This window comes from Podarcis raffonei, chromosome 1, assembly GCF_027172205.1.
Source record: "Podarcis raffonei isolate rPodRaf1 chromosome 1, rPodRaf1.pri, whole genome shotgun sequence".
Taxonomy (NCBI): Eukaryota; Metazoa; Chordata; class Lepidosauria; order Squamata; family Lacertidae; genus Podarcis; species Podarcis raffonei.
In genome coordinates, this window is record NC_070602.1 from 89,237,066 (window position 1) to 89,254,422 (window position 17,357).

Genomic DNA, 17,357 nt, shown 5'->3' on the forward strand with positions numbered 1-17,357 from the left:
ATGCAATTCCTCTGGGCTTTTAATAACTTTCTGGATGTAGCTCAGGGTCTAAACTGCTTTTCTGTTTGATTATTTTAGTTCTGAGGGGAAGAAAGAAATAAAATATTACTTGTTAAGACTTTAGAGGTACAGTAGATTTATGGTTGTTTGCTTCCCACAAGCTTAATAAGAAAGCTTCCATCAGTATCCTTTCCAAAATGTTGCCGAACATATCTTCAGCTTTCAGAGAGGTTTAACAAAAATCAATCCCACATGTGGGTTACACTGAGACACAGGGAAGCAGAACTCAAAGTGTTGTTGATTTCAGTTCTCTTAGATGTTTGCCAGGTTTCCTTAGAATCCAAGGCTTTGATGTTTCTTTTGTATGACACAGTCCAACACATAGCAAAAAGGACAACATCAAACCTACCACTGGCTGGCAGGCAACTGCTACTTGTTAAACTATATCTGCTCTTGCTGAAGTTGCTTCTAAAGTAAATTTGTGGATTTACAATCTGGGGATCTACCAAGCAGAACATTTGTATTTCAGGAGTCACGTTAAATCATTTAGATGAGCTGAGATTTAAGAAGGGCATGCATAAGAAATGCTATTGGGTGACAGAGAGAACACAGAACTGATCCACATTTTTAATTTTTTAATTTTTTACATGTTCTTTGCTGTGCCCAACCTGGTAGTAACAGAATAAATGATGTAAGGAGGCAGCTGCAGCCCAACCTAAAAAGAGGTGGTAGGGAAACATCTAGCGATGTATATGAATTCAAATTCCAAGTCCTGATGAGCTTCTAGTACACAAGGGTACTAGAAGAGCTTGCAGATGTAATCCCAGAGCCTCTGTCTATAATCTTTGAGAATTCTTGGAGAATAGGTAAGGTACCTGCAGACTAGGTAAAGGTACCCCTGACCATTAGGTCCAGTCGCGGACGACTCTGGGGTTGCGGTGATCTTGCTTTACTGGCTGAGAGAGCTGGCGTTTGTCCGCAGACAGCTTTCCAGGTCATGTGGCCAGCATGACTAAGCCGCTCCTGGCGAACCAGAGCAGCGCACGGAAACTGTTTACCTTTACCGTTTACCTTCTCGCCAGAGTGGTACCTATTTATCTACTTGCACTTGACATGCTTTTGAACTGCTAGGTGGGCAGGAGCTGGAACCGAACAATGGGATTCGAACTGCCGACCTTCTGATCTGCAAGCCCTAGCCACCCACGTCCCTGCAGACTAGAGGCAGGCAAATGTTGTCCCCATCTTCAAAATGGGGGAAAAGAAGAACCAGGTAACTATCAACTGGTCAGCTTGACACTGATGCCAGGAATGTTCCTAGAACAGATAATAAAACAGTCAGTCTGTGAGTACAGACTACAGGAATAAGTTTCAGTAGGTAAGAGCTGTCTAATGGTAGAGCAGAGTCCCTCAGAAGGTGGTGGACTCTCCTTCACAGGAGGTTTTTTTTTTAAAAAAAATAATTTTTATTAACAGGCCAATCAAATCACATTATTTCCAAATCACATTAATTCCAAATTATACAGCCAGATTTTTAAATTTTGTTGGGGGTACCCATACCCATAAGCTCTGAACGGGGGTCCAAGCATCCCTTATATTGCTGCTTTAATTAGACAGTTCTATCCAGTTCTGTCCAGATAGTCTCTTTATTACTTTCTTCATCTTCTTGTTATCATATATTCCTTTCTTTGCGATCTCTGATAATCTTCACAAGCGGGTTGGAAACAAACATCCTCTGTGTGGGTTTTACACTTCCAAAAATCATATCACATAGGGACAGACGCCATTCCACACTTCCGTAAAGAATTTATCCTCCGTCTGTCCTTTAGTTTTCCCAGGCTTGTCAAATATATCACAGAGGGCTCTGCCAGGTTTAGATCACATTCCAATCATCATTCACATTCCGATGATCCTGGTCCTCCTCCCCCCGTCTTTCTTAGACAAGTCTGTTTTAGCAAGACGCCATTTAAAGCTGCGTCATAAAATTTTCCTCTGTACTCCGATGTTTACTAATCCTCTCTTTTGATCAATAATTCACTCCACACAGTTCTTAAATTCCTGCTTGTGATTAATAACATGCAACGATCTTCTTTCTGGAGTGGAGGGTTATTAATACTCACATAAGACAAAGAAAATAAAAGTTTTTTTCCTCCACCCCCCTCCGTTTCACTCCAAACATACCAGTCTCTTAACGGTGGTTCATCACTTGATTTATTTGTCCTGTCCGTTGCTCCGGTCACAGAGATCCATTAATCAGCAGTCTTATGTCCCGAACCTCGCTTGATGTATGTGCTTTAGCTTCTTTCCAATTATATGTTTCCAATTATATTTTCGAGCTAAAGCAAACCCGGGCTGGTTGGAGACAGCGTCAGGAAGAGCTGACTTCACTGAGGGCTCGTGCCAAGTGTCCGGCACCCCCTTCTTTCGATTCCAGGGGTGCATTATGGACACCGCTTGCAAGGCAGTCCCCCCATCTCCTTGGGGGGTCGGGAAGGCTGCATACTTCCCAAAGCAGCCTCTTAATTACCTCGTGTGGGTCGGAGAGATGTTATTGTCGGCCATCTTCCAATGCGCCGCCTGGTGGCCCCCTTCACAGGAGGTTTTTTAGCAGAGGTTGGATGGCCATCTGCCATGGATGCTTTAGCTGAGGTTCCTGAATTGCAGGGGTTGGACTAGATGACCCTTGAGATCCCTTCCAACTTTACAAGTCTATGGTTTAGTTTGTGGGACAGAAAGGGGTAAAATACACAACTTTATTATACTATAAGAAAGCTACTTCATACAAATGTAGGATATAGATGCTAATATTCACCAACTGCCAACCTAACAGTTCGAAAGGACACCAGTGCAAGTAGATAAATAGGTACCCCTGAGGTGGGAAAATAAACTGCATTTCTGTGCACTCTGGCTTCTATCGCAGTGTCCAGTTGTGCCAGAGGCAGTTTAGTCATGCTGGCCACATGACCCGGAAAGCTGTCTGTGGACAAACACCAGCTCCTGAGATGAGTGACACACCCCATAGTTGCCTTCGCCTGGACTTAACTGTTCAGGGGTCATTTACCTTTCATTTACCTTATAGGATAGCATAATACTCATTTATATTATGAAATATGATTATATATTTCTTTATCTTACAAATATTTATTCTGAATGCTCTCCTCTGTTCCTGCCAGTCATTATGACCCCCCATTTTTTCCACCATATAAAATTTTGTCTTCATTGACACCTTGACATAATGTCTTTTTAATGCAAAAGAGATACATATCTCACCTGCACATCTATTTGGTACATAATTGGGAACTGTTACATTACTAATGAGTATTCCTGGTGGAAGTGTCACTGCCTTTCATTGTTACGGTTTACAGTGTAATGATATGGGTGGCCACAAAACGTGTATTAACCCTGTCCCTTTGTCAATAAAGCTGACTTTCATTTTCCCTCCAAGGACACTCTATAAGCTTCCAGTTCATGATTTATTAAACATACTGATGCACCTCTTGTTTTTTTTTAAATTCATATGCCATTTAAACTGACCCTAAAGATTCGTATTTCCACAGGGGCACATTGCATGTTCATATATGAGTTTATTGACAACATACTGAATCTGCTTTCTCTTTCTTAGCTTGGAAAACATGTTATTCCTTTTTATGATATAATGTATGTCTGGAATAGTTAAAATAAGAAGAAAAATCTTTGTTCAGTCCATTTCTTGTTCTCCCTTTTAAAAATATAATATTCTTTTGTTTCCTTGTTAAGTGGAGAAAAGGGGTTCATAAAGGAGAGGCTGAAACACCAGACCCCGACTCATATGTATATATATATATATATATATATATATAGTCACCTAAATGCATGGTGGAATGCATGCAAATCCAATTTGTCTGGGCATATACTTGTGGAAAACATCAAAGCCCATCCCTCCCCCCAAAAAGGACATTTCTGTGATCTTCACATACACCAGTTCACTTGCTCTTATTCCAGTGTAAATGTATGTGGGGGGAAATGTCAGTTCTGTGAGGCAGTTCTCCAGAGGCATCCTTGATTGCCTGGCCACAGAGCCTCCATTTCTAAGGCTTTTATTTCTACTGCATAAGGAGGGATCTAATAAAAAATTCTACATATTGGAATGTGCTTGCCTGTGTTGGAAGAAGATGAAAAGTGATAACCTCACAGGACAAGATGTGAAGCTGGGGCATGGGAAAAGACGGATAGAATATTGCAGGCTGACTCAAGTAGGCACAAAGCAAATTGGGTGTGCTATAGAACGAAATTGTAGGCATCTATTGTCCTTGAAGGCATACAAGTGCTAATAGCTAATCCGGCACTTGTCTGAAACATAGCAAAGGTAATGGATGCAGTTATATTTTTCGATATCCGTGGATTCCCCAAAGCATTCATGTCATTCCTGGCTAGGAACATTTGTTACACAGATAGAAACACAGACTGTGAGATTATCTGGCATTTGAGTAATATTCAACAACAGATGTTCTGGGCTACTGATCCTTGGAGGCATGTTCAAAAATGAATTTAAACAAGCTGAGGGTGGGAGGTGGGGGTCTATGAGTGGGAGGGGATAAGTAGTTGGTCAGTTTCCACATATACAAGCACAACTCTCTAGAGTATGAGTTGCCGATGTTGCACTCATAGACATACATATGCATACAGAAAGCCCCAGCCTTTTTCCTGCAAGCCCCCAAAATCTGTTCTAGAGAGTTCACAGGGGTCTGTACAAGAGGAGATGAAGGGGAAGTTCCTCTGCACAAGGAGAAATCTGTTGTGCAAGTGGAATGGCAGTGTTGGCTACAATCCACAGTTCTCTTCTTCTCAGAGAATTGCCTTCACAATTTTCTCACATGTATTAATACATTCATTCATACACTTAGCTTTGCTTTTCCACTACTTTGAGGGCCTCCCTTTATCTACCCTAAACCATGACTTGAGTAAAAGAATTGCATTGAAATTTGTTGTGGGGAAGACAAGAGTAGCTAGGCTGACAAGAAACCTTGAGCTAGACCATTTTTTTTACCAAACTCTTTCCTCCTTCAATCTATATGTTCACTAGAAGCAATTGCAATTTTGTATCCACTATTTGTTTGGTACAAAAATTCTGTTCTGCTAAGCAAATGGAGGCGATCACAAATTCATGAAATGTAGAAAAACTCTTGTGTTCATTTTGTCTAGACCTCTTGGTTTACACCTTAAAGAGGAAGTCCACTTACCTTATTTGGTAGGCAGTGTTGCGGCCAGGCCCTGCACCCTGCAGTGACCTGGCGAAGGGTCAGAGACTGGCACCCTCCCTGCCGCTCAAAGGGTGGGCCTCACTGACCAATCGGAGCCAATGGAGGTGTGTCAGTGGGGAATTTAAACTCTGGCATGGCGAGGAGGCCATCCTCTTGTGTCCTTTGCCAGAAGAAGGGAACTTCTAGATATCTTACAGTGGGTTTTTCAACAGTAGCCACATTTAGGATCCAGCAGCCTCCTGACAAATTAATCGATTGCTGAAAGACTCACAGAATAACAGGTGAAAAAAGGTGTAGCTGAATACCAGGTTCTGTCAATGCTTCCCTTTTGCTTCCACCTATGTTACAATGCACAGAAAAGTTGTGTGCAGCCACCAAAGGTAAGAAGGGAGACTTGTTTTGCATGACTCTTACCGTATTTTTCGCTCTATAGGACGCACTTTCCCCCCTCCAAAAATTAAGGGGAAATGTGTGTGTGTCCTATAGAGCGAATGCAGGCTGTGCCGCTAAGCCCAAAGGCAGAACAAGGAGACAGAGCACTGCGGAGCGCTCCATCTCGCTGTTCTAGCTTGGGGACGGCTGCACGCAAAGCCTCTCCAGGGCAGCGGGGTGCCTTCACCCCGCTCTCCTGCAGAGGCTAGCAAGGCTGTTCCCAAGCCAGAACAGCAAGACGGAGGGCTCCGTCTCGCTCTTCTAGCTTGGGGACGGCTGCGCGCAAAGCCTCTCCAGGGCAGCGGGGTGCCTTCACCCCGCTCTCCTGCAGAGGCTAGCAAGGCTGTTCCCAACCCAGAACAGGGAGACGGAGGGCTCCGTCTCGCTCTTCTAGCTTGGGGATGGCTGCGCGCAAAGCCTCTGCAGGGCAGTGGGGCGCTGCGCTCCAAAGGCTTCAGGGATCTTTGAGGCTGGCGGTGGGGGGAAGCAGCGCTTCCCCCCACCGCCAGCCCCACACGCTCAGGTGAGTGCACCTTGAACGCACCTTGTTTTAGAGGTAGAGAACAAGGGGAAAAAATTTTTTTCCCTGTTCTCCCCCTCCTATGGTCCGGTGCGTCCTATAGAGCGATACGGTACTTCAATTTATTTTCCTCAATTTACACAGTAATGATTTTTGTTTTGTTTTTACTACCCTTTTTCTCTTTAGGATTTTGTTTAATTGTCCTCCTCTTAAGCCAACTAGTAAATAGCAAGGCTCAAAGCAAAATTAATTGATTGTATATAAGTATTATTATTTTGATTAAACATCCGAAGATTAATTTTCTGCTTATTTGCAACTTTATTGTCATATTCATATTCATTCCAATTCATCTGACCAGTTGGCACAATTGCAAAGCATTTATATCAATATCTCAGATAAGATGGAGTACCAGATTAATCCAAACACCCAGACAGAATTTGCCGGATAGAGGCTAATTTATCTTTTATCGACAAAAATCAAAGGTACTTAAGCAATAAGCATGGAGGACATTAGCAACCATTTTGTAAAGTTATCAGTTTATTGAGAAGGGCAGTCTGATGTCGTAAATTTCCACAGAATGATTTTTCTGACATAATTGGAAATATAATATTTCTTAAAAATAGTAAATCTCATCCATTAAATATTAATCTATCTAAAATATCCAGTGATAAATGGGAGTAATTTGCATGGAGAGACTCAGCATTCTATTCTTCCACATAATTGCACACATGAGCCGGTATGACAATTTGTGCAATTTGGCAGCAAAAGTAAAAGTTTCTATACTGCAAGGTCAATACACTTCAAGAACACACTTCCACCATACCTATTGTTCTGTAGATTAGCCCTTTGTGTATTGTGAATTAAAGGATCTGTATAATGGGCATTTGACAGAATCTTGAGAACCACTGGGAGGAGTCCACAAAACATTTTGTTCCTGCACAAGATTTTATGGGTGAGACAGAAGTACCACAAGCTCACAGCTGCTAACATCATCAGTGCCAGATTCCCCACCCCCTTTTTCAAAAGAGGGTTCTCGCCCCTCCCCAAGACTGCAATCTGATTTTCCCCTTCTTGCTTACTGTATCAGATTACTGTACTGTATCATTATCAGATCTCCCAGCTAATGCTATTTGCCTTCAAACAAACAAACACTCTGTGCATTAAATGCAATGATGCAATTATTGTTGCACCTATTTTTGTCCTAGTATTACCTTTACAGCCAGTGTGGGAACAAGCCATGCAGCAGAAGCAGCCACATTTCCACAAAATTAACAGCAGAGCAAGTGCTTATGGCAAAGGTAGCCATCATGTGATGACTGGGTGATGTGGATTTTGTTTTTGTTTTTTTAATGCTACAATGGATGCACGAGAATGGCTCAATTTAAGTTGGATGCTAGCTAAGCTATGGTGGTGATGTTACTAGATAATCAGAATATGGGGGAGTTCTTATGCATGCCCATTCCGAGGTGTCACTTAGAATCCGGATCACTGCAGTTTTGTGGAGGATCAGCAATATCTGATGAAAACCCCAAGGAGTACTTGAGGTCATAATCTCAAGAGGCAGCCACCCATCCCAGAGGAAGCCAACAAATTAAGTATGTCCAAGTATGTAGGTATATCTAGCACAGGATCACCATAATATATTACAAGTCCATGTGATAGGACATTCTTTGAGATTGTTGTTCTGTTCTGGTTGAGTCAGAAGATCTGAAAGTGGAACTGGTTTTATGACTCAGACTGTCACAAAGGGTGGGATCGACTGAGATTGGAGCTGAATTTAAATTTCCCAGGATACATTTTTCTGAGAAAATTTCTGAGATTTTACCCTCTCCTCTCCCCCCCCCAAAAAAAGAAGGCCTAATATTTTCCAAATATTCACCACCATTTTTGGATAGTGTTACACAATGACCAGGAATGACACTAGGACATTGTGGAGGATACAAAATGGTGGCCAGGCTGCCAGTGCAGCAGCTACTGCTGCCAGTGACAGAAAGAAAGAAAAACACTTAGGAAAAGAAAGAAAACAGCTGGGCTACTGCCACTGCTAATAGTGAGTCCCAACCCTGAGAAGCCACTGGAGAATTTCTCCTCCCCTAAAGAAATTTGGATAAAAATTTGCTCTCAACTTCTCTGCCACAAAATGCAGGGGCAGGGAGATAGTGAGGTGCTCTAAGCACTGGGAACTTTTGGATCTGAGTTGTTCTCAGAATGCTCCTGGGAAATTATCTCAGAAAATTACAATCTAACTTTTGATGCTGGGGAAGACAGCACAGAGTGAAGGCAAGGAAGGTGCAAGAGTAACAGGTGAGATATGCATACATGGTGTTACATATTCTTCAGACACATTTTAGCTAGGCATGAGCTTTATGAAGTTCTCACAATGTGTCTCCTTGCTAAAAATCAGATTTTCCTTATGCAGTTCATGAATCCCAAAATTAACAGAACTGAACTAAATTTTTAAAGGATTTGGGTGAGCCATTCCGAACAACATATGTGTAATCCAAGTTGGCAAGTGATTGTTAGCCTGGACACCAAAATGTAGCAACTCCAATGGCATAATAGACACTTACCTATATCTTCAATAAAAGTAAAAATGCAGAGACTAATCAGCTTCCACAGGCCATTTTAAGATCCTTGGAGGGAATGTACTAAGTATGAATCTGTATAGCTTTATTAAGAGTGTAATTCTTGTGCCTACAGGGGGCAATCAAAATCTGGCATAAAATTGTTGTACCCTACTTAAGCCCTTTTACATTCTCCAAAATTGAATTCCATTTTCTGGGTTGTTATGGGAGGTTTGATATATTTATACAATAAGCTATGCATACTACAATCTTATGGAAATTTGCAATTGTCTTCCAACATTCTCTGTCTCTCTCACATACATAAACATGCAGACAAATTTATTTGGGGAACCAAAAACATTTCAGACTTAATACCTTGTGTATACAACAAATTTCCCCTTATTTCTTATAAACATAATGCTCTAATGATCTACGCTGGTGATTCTGAAATGCTGTGTTAGAAGGACCTACTTATAGGAGAGGTCACCAGGCATGCTGCTGTGAGTAAAGGGGAGACCACAGCACAAGCAATTAAAGTGTTTTCATTTCCAGGCCAGATATTATTGGAGCTGATAGATAGGCTCTTCGCTACAGAAGGCATGGCAAGAGGAAGGCTGGCAGATGATCTACAGTATGCAACACAACAGTAAGTGTGTGTGTGTCTGAAGGATGAGAGAGAAGGACAGCAGACATTAAAATAAAATAGACACAGTCCTGCGGCAAGCAGAACCCAGTGCCCTGGTAGCGACATACCCCTCAACTGTCCCAATTTGAGCAGGACACCCCAGAATTACAGAAGCCACCCTGGCTTCTGGTGGGATTCTGGAATGTCCTGTTTTTGATCTCGTGTTCTCATGGGAGTCAGCTGGCTCACACCAGAGTGCCAGACCAAAAATAAAGGAGCATCCTGCTTTTAAACAGCAGGATGTTGGAGAGCATGTAGGGGTGGAAACTGCCCCTTCTTCTGTCATCAGGCTGATGAGCAGAGATTGGGTGATGACCCTCTCATCAGCTGATATGTATGGATCATATGGGGAAGGGAGCTGTGTGCACTTATGGCTGTGTGTACTGGTGGTGTTAGGGGCCTGAAGAGTTGACCAAAAAGAGGTTATTCACTGCTTATGTCAGTGTTGTAGTTCTTCTAAAAATGTATATGGGTGGCTGAGATCTGTGTTGCGTCATAGTGAGTTCATGACTGAGATTGGACCCAGGGACTTCCAGCATCATACCTTACATTCTTAACAACTACACCAGTTCTCCTGGTATGGATCTAGTAATGGACCAAAATGGCTCCACACCAGTTTTGCAGTCCAGTTCTAAGCAATATCAGGATATAATAACATCGTTCACAGGTCAGAGATGTTTGGGGAACTCCCGAAAAGAATTAGGGTCCCCATTGTTAAAAATTCTAGCTTAGGTAGCCTGGCTATACAGTGATTAATTCTGACCAACCTCGGAGTAACTAATTGTCAGTGGTGACTTGCTTTTGCTAGAGTATATATATGCTACTCTAGGCCAGCTGCAAAGTGCATCAATGCAGTGGAACAATCTAAATTCCAATGTTTAACTCAGTGAGAGCCGTAGTTCGGTCACAGGTGATTTGGTCAAGATAGCAGCTCCTTTTAAAACGTCCTTCTTATTTACTTTCCATAAACCAGCAAGCACTCAAAGGTCTTTGGTGCTAATAGAAGAAAGAAGCAGAATCAGTTTCATTTCCTTGGAATGGCTCAATAATCTTTAAGTTTCCGCTTCACTTTAGCAAGATGGAGTGGGGGAGGCAGTGTGAGCTTCCCGCTTGCTAACAGTTTATCTAACTTAGTCACGAAGGCCATTCTGCTCTGTGAGCAACAGGGCACTTTTGGTATGCAAAACACCTGCCTTCTTCTCTTCCCACATAATTCAAGCTGCAATAAATGCATCTGACCCTGGTGCGGCAAAGGAAGCAGCTCCCATTGTTCTGCAGCCTTATCTTCTTCCGCAGGTGTCACATGAAATAGAATGAGACTGCTAATATATATTCATGTTTCCATTGATAACTTTGACAGGCAGGGTAAATAGAATCACTGGAACTTCGTTCGCATTTGAGACAATGATACAGAACACATTGCAGTTGTTGAACAAAACTTTTGGAGGTTGTAATTCAAGTCTGACATTCTACTTCACTGCTTTCTTGATCATTCATTCAAGGATCTCATGATAACCTGCATGGAATAATTAGTTTTCATCTTAGTAGTCTATTTCCCAACCTCTCCCCTGTTATAAGTGCAAGGAGGTGAGCTGTGCAAGGCACATTATATATCTTCCCAGTTTCTAATACAATCTTGCCCTAAACTTTGATCCTATGAATAAGAGCAGCAGTGAAGTTAGCAAGATCTAAGGTACAGATCGTGAAGCTGAGGCTCCAATACTTTGGCCACCTCATGAGAAGAGAAGACTCCCTGGAAAAGACCCTGATGTTGGGAAGGATTGAGGGCACAAGGAGAAGGGGACGAAAGATGATGAGATGGTTGGACAGTGTTCTCGAAGCTACAAACATGAGTCTGACCAAACTGCGGGAGACAGTGGAAGACAGGAGGGCCTGGCGTGCTCTGGTCCATGGGGTCACGAAGAGTCGGACATGACTAAACGACTAAACAACAACAACGACAAGGTCCTTGGAAGTCTCCATAACAGTAGTGACAGGTCTGCTGATAAGTTTAAGGCCAAATAAAAACCCTAGTGCAGTGGCTTCCAAGATAGTGATACATTATCAGGATTCTCTCAGGTTCAGATTGTCGTATCACCTTCTGCACTGACCTCCTAGTCCAGGAATAGGGAATGTGTCCCCCTCCCACACACAATGTTTCTGGCATCCTGTCAGCCCCAGCCAGCAAGGTCAGTGTTCAGAGAAGTTGTAATCCACCAGCACAGAAGCATAAAATTATAGAGCTGGAAGGCATGCCCATAGGATCATCTAGTTCAACCTCCTGCAATGTGGGAATTGCAGCTAAATAATCCCTGACAGATGGCCATCCAGCCTCTGTTTGAAAACCTCCATTACACTAGGAGGATGACATATTACCCACCCTTTTCTTTGTCAATAGTTCAAAATCATTGATTTAGAAATATATAAATCAATTTGTAATACTTAGCAACAGCAGCAGCCCGAGGCGAGGAATTTGGCGGGTGGGTGGGTGAGCACCGCTCTCAGAAGGACTTTCCATGTCCCCTTCTGTGGGGAGGCAGGAGGAGCGATGGCAGAAGGGGCGCCTCTGCTCACCAGCTCCCTCTCCTCCTTCCCAACCCCGCATATAAGACGACCCCCAACTTTTGGGGTGATTTTCTAGGGATAAAAAGTCATCTTGTATGCCGTATTTAAATCAAGGTTAGAAGATACTATGACTGAAGAGGGTAGATATCATTTTGTCATTGGCATCCATCTGTCTCGAGAAACAAAGGAGTGCACCTCCAGGGGTGAAATCAAACTGCTGTGTTAGAAGCCCCAAAGTGATCTCCTCAGGGCGTAAGCTTGGGTAGTGCCTATGGAGGTCCTGGGCTGCACAGATGACGAGACCACCCCGCTCTCAGCCTTGCTGATGTGGTCTAAAGGAAAGCAGAGCAATACATTTGGCACCAGCTTGGCTGCAAGAGTTGCAGCCAAGAGTTTGACTGCTTGATTAAGACTAAATACCACAGTCCAGTCCTACTGTGACCTTGGAAGCAGGTCCTACTGCATCTGGTGGTGCCTTTTCCCTAGAAAGTGTCTATTAGATTTTAGCCTAAGGATTTGCAACCTAGGGACAGTAGATCATGCCGTGTACAAAGACAAAGTACAAAGTGTCTTCTTCAGTGTTTCCAGGGCAAATCTGAATTCTCCAAGAGTGATAATTCCTATTTCCAAAGAAATCAATACTCCAATAAGATTTGCCTATTTGCAATCTTAATGTGGTTGCTTCTTATTTATTGTATGCATCAACCAGCCAATGTGCATTAAACCAATTGCCTATTTTTATAACTACACCCCTTATTCTGATAATCTTCATTACCCATTTATAATAAAAACCATGACACTTTCTTATTAGGAGAGATAGTGTTTCACATCAAAATGCAGAAAAATGGAAGCATTAAATACATATGCTGAGACTCTGGCAAAAGTAATAACGCTTACGTCTGGTGTAATATAGAATATATTTCCTAATCAAACACACACTTCCTCTTAATGTAATCTACTCCGAAATCAAATGTGTTGTTACACATGGTAGCCTAGCAAGAAAAACAGCCCAGAGAAGATAACACTGTTGTGCCTTTGCATATTACTTTTCATTTGGGAGGGAAATCTAATAAATGAAAAGTTTTCACCATAAGACAGATAAGACAGTGGTGGCTGGTCCCTCAAAAATCTGTTAAAGTACAAAATCTGTTAAAGTACAAAAACTTTAGCCATCAGCTACTTCTTATGCTGTCTTTCTGTTAGGTATAGACTGGACCCCACAGGCTTAATTTCACTGAACACAAGGTCTCCAATGCACAGAGAGTGCTTCATGTTATATGGTGAAATCATACATTGCACAAGAGAACTTCCAGTCATGAAATGGGACTTCTCCTTCCTCTCCTCCCCTGAACCCCCCTCCCGGTTTGCTAAATCTGATCTGGAGGATCTCTCAACAGTCCAGAGCAGATTGTGGGGACATGGGGGGGCTGCAGGGAGGAAAAGAGGAAGGTGAAGTCCTGTGGTGCAAGCAGGCAAAAATCTGACCTCTTTCCCCATAGATACCACTGGCTGCAACCCATAGAACTGTACCTCTGCCACCTACATGTACTTGTTCCTGTTCATTTCTATGAGGAGCGATAGCTAAGTCAGCAGTAGCTCATGAGTTAAAATTGAGATAGATACATACACCCATACAACTGAGATTTGGGCTACCATAAAAATTGACCCTGAGGCACCCCAAAGGGCAACTTCAGCATTTCCCTAGTAAGCTATTTTTTTCTAGAGGATGATCTGTGCCTACAAATCTGGGCACAGAATCTGGCTACCAGCCAGGTCGTCTTGTGATCTTTGCCTAAGAGGAGAGAATTAAGTTTAGACTTGTCTGAAAGATCGGCGAGCCTCTTCAGCAAAGGATCAATGGGGTCTCTACGAATCTCAACATAAAAAGGACATCTAAAAAATATATGTTTGGAATTCTATGATAGGCACTTTCAGACATACAACTGCCTTCTTCTATTAAAACTGAAAGGGGACAACCTCCCTGTGTGGGAGACCCAGGTAAGCAACAGAACATGCAGAGTGTTGGGAATTCGGGACTGGGTCTTTTCTTCCCTTCTTTTCAAAAGCAGGCCTGAGTCATCTGCAATCTTCCAAACTCAATGCAGCCGCTTTCTGCCCCTCCATACACTCCATGAATACTTGGTCACTCAGATCAGTCCTTGCCAATGGCAAGGAAAGGCACAAAGGGCAGTGGCGCAACATCTGCTTTCATGAAGAAGGTCCCAGTTTCAATTCCCAGCATCTTCAGCTTGAGCTGAGAGAGAGATACCCCTGCCTGAAATCCTGGAGTGCTGCTGCCAGTGTGTGTAGACAGTATTGAGCTAGATGGGCCAACGATATGATTCAGTATAAGACAGCTTCCTGTGTTGCTATGACTTGACAAGTGACTGAAAATGCAGAGAGAGGGGGGCTGCTGCCACCTACTTGGCAGCTGGTAACATAGCTGGTGAATTGGGGGAAGGGGTACTAGGTCTCAAAGCATTTAAAAAGACAAAAGCACATACAGTAAAAACAAAAGCAAGTGTAATTCTAGACACATCTTCTACAAAAAAAAATCCCTATAAATATAGCAGGACTTACTCCCAGGTAAGTGTAATTACAATTTCAACCCGAGTCACAAATTAGCATTAAAATAACTAAAAATGATTTTTTAAAAGTTCATGTTTGCTCATATACATAATCCACATTCACTTCTGCATAAATACATTCATTAATTAGATGCAAATGAATGCAGTCATTTTAAAAGATCCATATCAAGAGACGGAGTTGTTTCAGAACTTCACAAGCACAGAGTTCCTCCAAAATATCCAGAATCTTTCTTTAAAAGAAATCCTAATGATCTTTCAGTCAAGTTTTTTTTAAAAAAAAATAACCATCTCTCTTCATTTTCATATCCCTGTTTGATGTATCAGTTAAATTCTGTTTAATGAAAAGCAATTTAATTGCAAATGTTCTCTTTCCTCCTTCCCAAGTTATTTCCTCATCCTGGATTTCATTCAGGCAGCCTTGCCAGGTTAGAGGGTGAAGGGTGAGGATAAAAACTGCCTAGAGGAGCACATGAAGAAGAGGGACCGGAGAAGCAGGTCCAATACATTTTGCTCTCTGTGGCACTGCTCCTGGGGCTGTAAGAAGGTGTCATTTCCCATTCTGCCCTGCATTTGTCACACGCAGCACCATTTCCATTTGGCTGCAGTTCATCTTCTGACAAAAGCTACTTTCATAGGTGTGAACTCCTAGGGCCTGAGGTCCCTTTGCCCTCCCCGATAAAATATTTGAGCGCCCCCCCCCCCCCAGTTAATGGGCATTGCCATTTACATGGTGTGTGTGTGCCACATCATGTGATCAATTATCCAGGGCAGGAATTACCTTGTTGTTGTTTAGTCGTTTAGTCGTGTCCGACTCTTCGTGACCCCATGGACCAGAGCACGCCAGGCACTCCTGTCTTCCACTGCCTCCCGCAGTTTGGTCAGACTCATGTTTGTAGCTTCGAGAACACTGTCCAACCATCTCGTCCTCTGTCATCCCCTTCTCCTTGTGCCCTCAATCTTTCCCAACATCAGGGTCTTTTCCAGGGAGTCTTCTCTTCTCATGAGGTGGCCAAAGTATTGGCGTCTCAGCTTCACGATCTGTCCTTCCAGTGAGCACTCAAGGAATTACCTGGCCCACCCCAATATTTTATTCAAGTTGGCACTCCAGCTACATTATTTGACTCACTGCCGGTAAATCATGTAATGTATGTAAGTTATGTAATTAATTATTCCACCTCATTCATTTTGAAGCTGAGGAAATGCAGTGCAATGGTGGTGGGGAGGGGAGAGATCAATTACATATCCTTAGCAGAACGAGAGCAACAGCAACAGTGAATTTCCATTACGCACATAGGATAACTCCCCTTTCCATTTTTGTCAGGATTCTCTGACATACGTAACTTCTCCCCCATTACGTGTATAAAAGCTGGCAACACTGGAAGCTGACTCTTACTTTAGTACTATAAACCAGGCAGCATCCTGTGCCATAGCTGGAAGGAGCACACACAGCTCTGTCCTCCAGTTTTTCTCTGCTGTTCCCCTTGCCTCTCGCTGCTCAGCAGTTGGTGTTATGGTAGGGCCTAATGATAGGGCCGGCCTCAGAGGAAGGGTTAAACCTAACCTTGGGTATCTATCAATTCTTTCCTGAAAATGTTGCCCCTCAGCATCATGAGGAAACACCATGGCTGCCTCATAATATCTAACTGGGCCCTAAGAGTGTAGCCCTAAACATTTGTTGTTGTTTAGTCGTTTAGTCGTGTCCGACTCTTCGTGACCCAGCCCATGGATCACTGCCTTGTTGTGGTGAAGGGGCTTGAAGAACGGAGAGAAGCTATGAGCTATGCCATGCAGGGCCACCCAAGATGGACAGGTCATAGTGGAGAGCTTTGACCAAACGTGATCCACCTGGAGCAGGAACCGGCAAGCCACTCCAGTATCCCTGCCAAGGAAACTCCATGGACAAAGACAACAGCCCTAAACATAGAAACTCAGAAAACTTCCCTATATAGAGTCCCGCTTAATATTGTCCACACTGACTGGCAGCGACTCTCCAGGGCTTCAGACTGGTGTTCCCCAGCCATACCTTGAGATGCTGAGGATTGAATCTGGCATCTTCTGTATATGTAGCAAGTGCTCTACCACAGAGCTGCAGACTTTCCCCAAATTACAGTAATGTAATTTTTTTAGTTCCTAAATAGCCTTAACTCAGAAGTAAAATTCCAGTGATAATATTACAGAAAGAGGGGGAAATCTTCTGAGACCAGGAGACTGAAAAGAAACCAAAGGTTAAGTTTATTGCACGAATTCCCAGAAGTGAAAAGCCAGTATGTAATGAATCACTGAAATGTATTCAAATTGCCAAAAGGCATGTGAATCTCATAAAGTCTTGCATTTTATCTAGAACATATCTTCTGGGCTAGGCTCCCTGGCCACTCCATTGCTTTGAGAAAGGTGTGTTCAATGGTCTGAAAAAACCCTCATGTATATTCCTTCTTTTAGAAAAGGGGGGTCTTTGCTCTGAAGATTCTGCAGTCTGAAAATATTTCCAAATGGAGAAAGCTCATCCACACTTCAGAAAGAGATCAGCTCTTGATCTCTTTGAGCTCCCTCTCTGTGTTTTCATTATTATGTGAGGGTGACATCAGAACCAAATATCCAAAACACACTGTGATAAACACCCGCACATACACTCACCCGCGTCAAGCAACTGGCTTCCCTTGGAAGACAATTTTTTAGTAACAAAGGCAATTATTTCCCGATAAAAATGGAAAATAAACATATTTTTAAAAACACACGTTGTATCTCTTTGGTGATCACTCGTAGCCG